Source organism: Fundulus heteroclitus, chromosome 5 (assembly GCF_011125445.2).
Source record: "Fundulus heteroclitus isolate FHET01 chromosome 5, MU-UCD_Fhet_4.1, whole genome shotgun sequence".
Taxonomy (NCBI): Eukaryota; Metazoa; Chordata; class Actinopteri; order Cyprinodontiformes; family Fundulidae; genus Fundulus; species Fundulus heteroclitus.
In genome coordinates, this window is record NC_046365.1 from 11,353,135 (window position 1) to 11,362,776 (window position 9,642).

General features: G+C 42.9%; 1 non-coding gene across 1 annotated transcript; it reads right to left on the minus strand.

The window, feature by feature from the left end:
- Positions 1-5,634: 5,634 nt before the first annotated feature.
- On the minus strand, positions 5,635-7,460 carry LOC110368327. The gene is made up of 3 exons (XR_004931029.1): positions 7,291-7,460; positions 7,107-7,168; positions 5,635-6,863 (listed from the first exon to the last, which is right to left on the minus strand). It is a non-coding gene; the product is annotated as an uncharacterized LOC110368327 (transcript).
- Positions 7,461-9,642: the final 2,182 nt, after the last annotated feature.

The following is a 9,642-nucleotide window of genomic DNA, read 5'->3' on the forward strand; positions in this document are numbered from 1 at the left end:
CCTCCAAGGCCAGCTTGACCGCCAACAGCTCCCGGTTGCCTACATCATAGTTGCGTTCTGAACTGGTCAGCTTCCTGGAAAAGAAAGCACAGGGGTGAACTCGGCCGTCGCTGGCCCTCTGGCTGAGGATGGCCCCGACCCCTGAGCCTGAAGCATCCACCTCCACAATGAACTGTCTCTTTGGGTCAGGAGAGACCAGGACTGGTGCTGACGTAAACAGGGACTTTAGTGTTCTGAATGCTTCATCTGCCTGTTCACTCCAGTGAAACTTAACTTTACTGGAGGTCAAGGCATGCAGGGGACCTGACACCTGGCTGTACCCACGGATAAAACGCCGGTAGAAGTTTGCAAAACCCAGGAACCTCTGGACCTGCTTCCTGTCTGATGGAACTGGCCAGTCAGTAACCGCACGGACCTTGGCTGGATCCATGGCGACCTGACCAGGAGACACCATGAAGCCCAGAAAGGCCATGGAGGTCACGTGGAATTCACACTTCTCTGCCTTCACAAAAAGTTGGTTCTGAAGCAGGCGGAGAAGTACGGCGCGGACCTGTTTCCTGTGGGTAGAGATGTCTTTAGAGTAGATTAGGACATCGTCCAGGTACACGAAAACAAAGTGCCCGATCATGTCCCTGAGAACCTCATTAACGAGGTTTTGAAACACCGCCGGGGCATTAGTTAGACCGAAGGGCATTACCAGGTACTCGTAATGTCCAGAAGGTGTATTGAAGGCCGTTTTCCACTCGTCTCCTGCCCTAATACGGACAAGGTGGTAGGCGTTCCGCAGGTCCAACTTAGTGAAGAACTTAGCCCCCCGGATCTGGTCAAAGGCAGTGTTTATTAGTGGGATTGGATAGCGGTTCTTTACTGTGATTTCATTTAGCCCCCTGTAATCAATGCAGGGCCTGAGGGACCCCTCCTTCTTCCCCACAAAGAAGAAACCTGCACCGGCGGGAGAGGAGGATGGGCGGATTATCCCAGCCTCTAGTGAGTCATTGATGTACCTTTGCATGGCCTGAGACTCCGGCAGAGACAGGGAGTACAGTCGACCCCTGGGGGGGGTTGTTCCTGGCAGCAGATCAATGCAGCAGTCGAACGGGCGGTGAGGAGGCAGGGCTGGGGCTCTGGATTTGTTGAAGACCTCCTTTAGATCGTGGTATTCAGCAGGGACTTTAGACAGATCAGGGTAAACCTCCTCCACCTCATTCACTGGTGCAGGAAGAGGCTGGGCAGACAACAAGCAGAACTCAGAACAAGAGGGTGCCCAACCCATTACCTCCACTCTCTGCCAGTCGATCAGAGGATTGTGCTTCTTGAGCCAGGTGACCCCCAGGACAACTGGAACCTGTGGGGAGTCAATGATCATGAAGGTGAGTTTCTCTCTATGGTTACCTCCGACCAATAGCTCAACAGGCTCCGTAACCAGGTGGGAGTGACTCAGCTTGTGACCGTCCAGGGCGAGGACGCTGTGGGGTGATGGGCCGGGGAGGAGTCTGATATTTAATCTCCTGGCAAACCCCTCATCCATGAATTCAGTGTCTGCCCCTGAATCAATCAGAACAGACAGGTTAAGAGATGTGGTAGAAGTGTTCAGAGCTGCCGGTAAGAGGAGGTCTGGGGAGACAGAAAGACTTGTACGGCTCAGAAAGGTCCTCCCCCCTCCTACTGAGCCAGACCTTTTACTGGACAGTTAGCGACGCGGTGACCCTCCCCTCCGCAGTAGAGGCACAGATTTAGCCGTAGCCTGCGCTGGTGTTCCTCCTTAGTCAGCTTGGTTTTGCCCAACTGCATGGGTTCAGGATCAGTTGCACTGCTGAGCAACGGGAGAGGCGTGGGAGTGGATGAGGGCACCCTAGAACGAAACGGGGCGGTTGCACGTCGCTCCCTTCTCCGTTCCATGAGACGGAGATCTATCCTGGTAGCTAGATCTTCGAGCTGCTTTAAAGACTTGGGAAAGTCCCGAGTAGCGAGTTCATCCTTTATTTTATCGTTCAACCCTGTAATGAAGACATCCATTAGGGCGTGTTCATTCCAGGTGCTGTCTGCAGCCAACAGGTGGAAGTCAATAATGTACTCTGACACTGACTTTTCGCCCTGCCTGAGAGTCAGGAGCCCCCTGGTGGCCTCCCGGCAGGGTAAAACGGGGCTGAAAACCCTGATTAGTTCGCGGGAGAAATCATGATAGGAGTAGCAGATGAGGGAGTCATTCTGCCACAACCTTGCCTTGCCTGCCAACAGGGAAATAACATAGGCAACCTTAGAGCGGTCAGTGGGATAGGCAGAGGGCTGTAATTCAAAATGGATCTCACATTGCGTGAGAAAAGCCTGACACTGATCAGGATTGCCCCTAAAGGGCTCCGGCGGGGAAAGACGCGGCTCGGGAAGCGCCGCTGACGTCACCGTGTGTGACGCGGAGGCGGAAGCTGACGCACGCGGAAGTGTCGGGGCCGAGGAAGCCTGGCTGCGAAGATGGGATAAAATCTCCGAAACGCCAGCCTCCAGCTGGGAAATGGATCTTTCCACGCCAGCCCGCCACTGACTGTCTGGTATTGGGTCCATGGGCCAGAACGTAATGTAAGGAACGGAGACTGGACCCAGTAAACAACCAAGACAAGGTCAGTGACGCTTTCAAGTGTTTATTTAATGGCGGTCGCACGGCAACGTCTGCAGGAACCCTGGAGGCAGAGCAGCTGGTTAATGACCAGGAAATGCTGGCGTTTGATGGACAGAGGAGTAGGCACTAACCTGGAGAGTCGGGTAATCCGAGCGCCGGCTAGTAACGAGGAAGCGGGGCAGAGAAACGGGGGTCCGGGGAAGGAGCCGAGGGGTTAGAAGTCCAGAGAGGGTCCAGAGACGGATCCAGAGCGGGTCGGGGTCCAGTCCAGGTCCTTAAAGGAGAAGTCCGGTCAAAATCAGAATTCAAACTGCTGAAAGTACTTTAAATATAAAACTACTACATACTGTGCAAAAAATTCTAAGTTTCTTTAATTAATAATAATTCTCATTTAATCATGTTTATTTGGAGGAATCCATCTTGGTCAAGAATAGTACTGTCACCTCCCATTTTTTGACGTCACTCGGCGGACCCGCTGTTGAGCAAGTTTCAACACTCTGTTTGTCACGCGCACTATTTTCCAAGATGGCGACGGCTGGTGCTCTACGAAGCAGAGAGTGATGAAGTACTTAGTGACAGTGATGAGAGTTCTGTGGAGCTATCATCATCTGATAGTGATATGGATGTTTTAGAAGAGTTTCTTGACAGAAACCGGACTTTTGACGGAATCCAGCGCACCTTTTTCCATTGCAAACTCAGTCGGGTCCTACAGAATATATCTATACACGCCTGTGTGTGTGTGTGTGTGTGTGTGTGTGTGTGCGCGCTCCCCGCAGCACGGCTTTGAGCCGTGGAGCGCGCACACAAACACACACACACACACACACACACACACACACACACACAGCGGAGGAGAGATCGCTGAAGTGACTTAAGTTAGCTGATTATTATAGTATAAGTATTAAAATATAAAAGCATTCCAGCACATGCTGGGCGGAGCACAGCTTTGCACGGCGCTGCAGCTGAGCGCGCGCACACACAGACACAAACACACACACACACACAGCGGAGGAGAGATCGCTGAAGTGACTGTGTTGAAATAAGCAATGTTTTTTTCCACTTTTACCAGTTGTGTTGGAACATCCGATGGCCATGTACGTGGGCATTGTTCCTTTAGCAATTGCTCGTGGGAATGTCAGCGGTGAAGTCCTCTGGAAATCCGAAAAAATTATTGATGATCGCAGCTATGTAGAACGGCTCCTATTGACTTTGCATGGAAAGCGGAGAGAAATGCTGTCGCCGCTTCCGCTTTTCCACGCCCCAGGATGTGATGTCAAACGCCCCTTACTGCCCAAATATGGGCAGTAATGTCAGCCCCAATACACAGTGATTCAGACGACAATTTATGTTTTTATTTTCTTATTGATTAAAGATAAGTTCATTAAATAACCACAAACGTATTAGTTTTAGTTATAGCTAATGATACCCTGATTTTTCCTTGTTGACCGGACTTCCCCTTTAATCCGGCTGAGTTCAGAGGTTCACAGGGGTTAGTCAGATGCGGTTACTCACAAACAGATCGGGGTCGGGCAACAGGCAGGCAGTCCAGTTCCGGTGGAATCCGAAATCCTGAGAAGGTCCGAGGGATAGTCCAGAGCGGGTCGGGGTCCAGTCCAGGTCCTTAGTCCGGCTGAGTTCAGAGGCACACAGGGGTTAGACAGATGCGGTTACTCACAAACAGATCGGGGTCGGGCAACAGGCAGGCAGTCCAGATTCAGAGGTCCAGGATGAGTCCAGTCCGATGCAGAGGACCACGGGCTGATCGGTGGGAGTCCAGACCGGCAACAGAGCTTGAAAGGGGTTAGGCAGACTCAGAGACAAAAAACAGATCAGGTCGGGCAACAAACAGGCAGGCAGGCAGATAATAGAGAATGCTGGATAGTCTCACCGAGGTGGCACAAGACGTTCTGGCACTTTTGCTTGGACAGAAGGCTGATTAAATGGAGCTGGAGACAGGTGGATCAGATGAAGGCTGATTGAGGACTGGGCAGAATTTGGGCAGGTGTGTAGGGTGGATGATCAGCCCAGCAAAAGTACTGAGATCATTACAGTTCCCTCTCGTGTACATGTTTTAGTTCATGTTTGAAAATTAGCTATATGTGCACACCGATGAGGCCTAACATTTTAAATACTGAGACGTGAAGTGAATAACCATGGTTATTTCTTCATTATGATAACTGTTAGTTGGTAGTATTTTTTGGGCAGCAAGCAAACATTGTATTCTCAGATCTTTTGTGTTAGAAGCAGGACAAATGGGTTTACATTATGATTAGAGTTATTCTGACAAGAGCCAAAATGTGATGACTGGACGACAAGGTCACAGTATCTCCAGGACTGTCCCTCTTGCTGGGAGCTCCAAGTGCGGCGTGGCCAGTTTCTATATGCAAAGGTCCAAGGCAAGAGCATCTGTGAACTGGCCGCAGTGTCATAGGCAAGGCACAGGCTCGTTGATGCATGTTGGAACTGATTGCTGGCCCTTATGATCCAGTCCAACAACTAACATAATTTAGGCAGTGAATTATGAACATGATTTAATTCCTCTTAGGATTTCTGACTTGTGTTCAGAACTAGTTTTTGTTGAGAGTGAACTGGCACAACATTGCCTGCATTGCTATGAGCCTCAGATGTGACAGGCTGCCTCAAGGACATCAACATTTTGCCCATTAATGTCCTCTGATCACATGTCTGTGATCTGAGCAGATTTTACTTGGGACCTTTAACCTTCATTATCATTATTTTTTAGATCTGTATATATATATATATATATATATATAGATAGATAGATAGATAGATAGATAGATAGATAGATAGATAGATAGATAGATAGATAGATAGATAGATAGATAGATAGATAGATAGATAGATAGATAGATAGATGTTTTTATATCTGGAGCGTGTAACAAAAAAATTTCCCTCTGGGATTATTAAAGTAATTCTGATGATTCTCATTAAGATTTTGTTTTGAGCTGGGAGTTTTTATTTTATTATCTTTATTGGAGGAAAGCATTTGCAATGCCGAATACACAGTGGATCAAAATGTAGAACTTATAGATGCTTTTATGGTGATTATTTGTATTTTGTTTACATACACCACACCAATCAACCCAAGACAAAAACAAAATTAAAAAGAAAATATATTAAATGAGACAAGGATACCAATGACCAAGGCATGTACATCTACACACACGGACCCATATGGGGAGAGAACAGGACAAGTTCTAGGTTAAATTAATTAAAGCCAAAAAAGGTTGCTATGTAGGCTTGAATCTGTTTGGGGAGTTGCTTCTGGATTATCTCATTTTCTCAATACTCCAAAAGACATGACTTCATAAATTTATCTTTTTCAAATGAAGCAGATGACATCGGCCTATTAAAGAAGTGGATGTCAAAACCTCTAATTGCTCTGCTGAATAGCGAGTGTAGTCAGCAGGGAGACCAAAGACTGTCATATGTGGAGAGAATACATTTAGAGAGTCTCTTTGACATTGAGTCAAAATAAACCTGCCAAAACCTCACTAGAAGTGGGCAAGAAACAAAACAAAACAAAAAACTTTCCGAGCACCCATTTAACCATTTTTGCTTCAGGTGATTGTTGTTTACCAATCATGGTGGGCAGGAATGTTAATCCACAGCCCCTCTAAACAGGCAAAATCTTCACAGAATGGCATTTCTGGAAATAAGCTCCTCCTTTACATCAACAGTGATGCCGCGTTCCATGGTACGTTGGAAAGAGAAGCATCTGCAAAGGATCAGGGTCATCACTCCAGATTTGGCTCCAGTTAAAGGGATGATGTAGGGAGTTTTTGATTCAAACGTCTGCTTTAACCTGTTCTGAAAGCAACCTGAAGGCATGCAGTGCTCACTTATTAAGTTATGTCATTGGGGAAAAAGTGTTGCAAGCATCTGCAAACATATATGACTTCAACTTCAATGTAAAAACTAAAGTGTGATAGCTGAATAAAAACAGCAGTATAGAATATATATATGTAATTTTAAATACAACAAAAAGAGATATAAAAAGAACAGACAAATAGTACAGACAATTACCAGCAACCTCTCTCATTAAGTCATGAATGTTGTGAAATATAGCTCAGCTCAAACACTGACCACTCATCCTTTATAGATCATCACAACCCTACAGCACATTTTAATCTTCAACTCCCACGTTGTACATGACAGTAGTAAACATGCTGAAGTCCGAGGTGTGGATCATTCTCTTCTTTTGTTTCTGAAATGCAGCATGGACCTCCTGGGCAGAAAAACACACAGTCCCACTAAAGTTACACATTTTTATTAGACATACTGGCCATACCATTAACGCATAAAATATTTAGAAGAGTTTGCAATCAACCACTTTGTAAACTGTAATTACACTTGAAAAAGCGCGTGAAGGGTAGTTATAATGTCTAATATTTTATTAGTATTTTATTTTGTCTAATGTTTCCCAATAATCTATTCCTATAGAAATAATAAAGGGGTTTAGTTTAGCTACCTCAGTTTTTTGTGTTGGTCTCATGGACTCACATTTCTTTTCGTTTTCATGAGGCGTTTCTGCTGTAATAAATAAAATCAGAGTTGCTTTCACATTTAAAAATGCATTGCAAAAAAAAACTCAACAAATTAAAATACAGTAATATAAATGTATATTTGGAAAGATATATATACTTTGCCAGTACCTGTGTTCCAGCAGAGGAGAGAACCACAAAAAGAGGAGAGGAAAGTTGAAAGAATGAAAACAGTAGGGCACAGAGAGAAGAGCAGCTTCCAGCACACACCACAGTTCTCAGCATGCATGGTTATGTTTGGACGAGCAACAATGGAATCTGCATTGAACACAAAGCAGCAGACTTTTTTAATTTTTATTTTTTTCTTTATTTTTTTTACAATTTTAATGGACATTATTTTCTCTATACTCAGGTCAAAATGTGTCTTTATATATTTATATTGTTAAGAATCAATCACAAAAAAACAGGTTAAGCTATAGCTAGATAGTTAAAACTCCAATACTAAATATGTATGTAACTATTTCTATACTTTGATCTGATTTTCCATAAGTCTGTGTAATATAGTCTGATACTGATAAATACTTCATTATTATGTGTAGGTGAACAGGAAACTTTTTGACCAATCGGTGTGATTTGAGTGAATTTGACTTTGTAATAATAATAATAACAATATATTTTATTTCAAGCGCCTTTCAAAACACTCAAGGTCACTGTACATGTAAAAACAATAAATGGTAAAAGCAGTCGTCATAATTAAAAGAAACACAAATTACACAAAGGAAAATAATATAAAATCATAATGAAAAGGCAATCTTGAACATGTGAGTTTTGAGTAAAGTGCCATGAGATGACATGCGTTGTAAATTGGTGCTATATAAATAAAATTGAATTGAATTGAATTTGTGTGATTAATTTTGATCTTTATATCCTTTAACAGTAGTGTAATCTGATAATATTTTTTTCCAGGGCTGTTTACTGAATGTGTCTATATACTGGCGTTCTAGTACTTTTACATTTTGTAGTACAAGATGGTTTAATTTTCTTTACACTCCTACTGGTTGCTATATTGTCAAATAATTACATTTACATAATAACTTTTACACTTTTCATATAATTAGAAAGGAGTACTTACATAATGTGATCTTTGTGGTGATGTTGCCATAGATGTAAATTTCTTCTATGATGACATTTTTGTTTTTGTCTTTTACCACCTTTGTCTCTACAGTTCCACAGTAATAAAGTCCTTCATCAGAATTTGTGACGTTTATGATCATCAGGTCATACGAGTTGGATGACTCATTCTTGAAAAACTTAAAATTAGGATATTTGCTTTGCCTTTTAACAATGTTCTCTTTTATATCTAGAACAAGAGTAGGTTGGTATTCATGGGAACAGTTCCTGAACCAAACTATATATACTCCAGTTGACAGTTTGCAGTCACAGTTGAGGGTGACGTTGTCTCCAGGTCGTAGAATTGTCTCCAGCGTTGGAACAGAAGTGGAACAATGAATCCAGGGAATAAGTCCTGAAACAGAAAAAAACATTAAAGAATGCACATGAAAATTGTCTCAGAGTTAAAGCTCAGATGCAAAAGGAGATTTAAACTGAGATTATAGTTTTTTTGTTTTTTTTTCAATAGGACATGGTCATTGTTATATGCTGATGAATCTTAAAATTACCACAGAGAGCAACCAGAATTATCTGTATTTCATCCATGAGTGATGTTGATCTGGATCTAAGTGACAGTGTCACTGGTTTTATTGGGTGAAGTCATGACGCATATTGTTCCATTAAAGGACATGTAGAAGCTGATTGGTTGTTTGAATGGAACATTTTATTCTGAGGTTTTTTTTTGGCCAGGTTAGTTGCATCACTTGCATTTAAGGGGTGTTTAGGGGGTTGCAATTTTTGAAGAAATCACATTGAGTTGAATGGATGAACTGCTTATAGTGCCTTGGATTAGACCAAATATTTAGTTTGATGAAAATGTATTCTTTGTTGAATGTTTAAAAGCAGCACAAGACATAGACATGTGCGGTTCACCTTAAAATATTCCTCAATTATGTGAATATATTTTTATTGCATTTATTGTCTATTCCACTGCAAATTCTATCTGGGTAAAGATAAACACAGTAGGTTTAGATATCCTCTCAGATTTTGAATAATTTTAACAGTGTGTTTAAGTTTCCTAATTAGGACATTGATGTGTGTTTGTAGAAATGGTTATTTGTGTGGGAAAAGCATAACACTGTTTTCATATCATTTGTTTAGGTTTATTTGTTCGATATAAAGTTGGGCACAGGAAATTGTTTATATTATGTCTCTTTTTGGTACAAGATGTTTAAATGTTTTTTTAATGGTTTTAGCTGTATTTTGACTTCTGGGTCAAATCAGTGTTGTGATATCAGCCAGCAAAGACACAATTGTACTGTTTCTGAATACTGTAAAGGCAGGGTTCCACTGGCTTGTAGAGGTTTCACACTGCATGGCTCCGCTCACTTTTAAGGGTTTCAGGAGCAGATT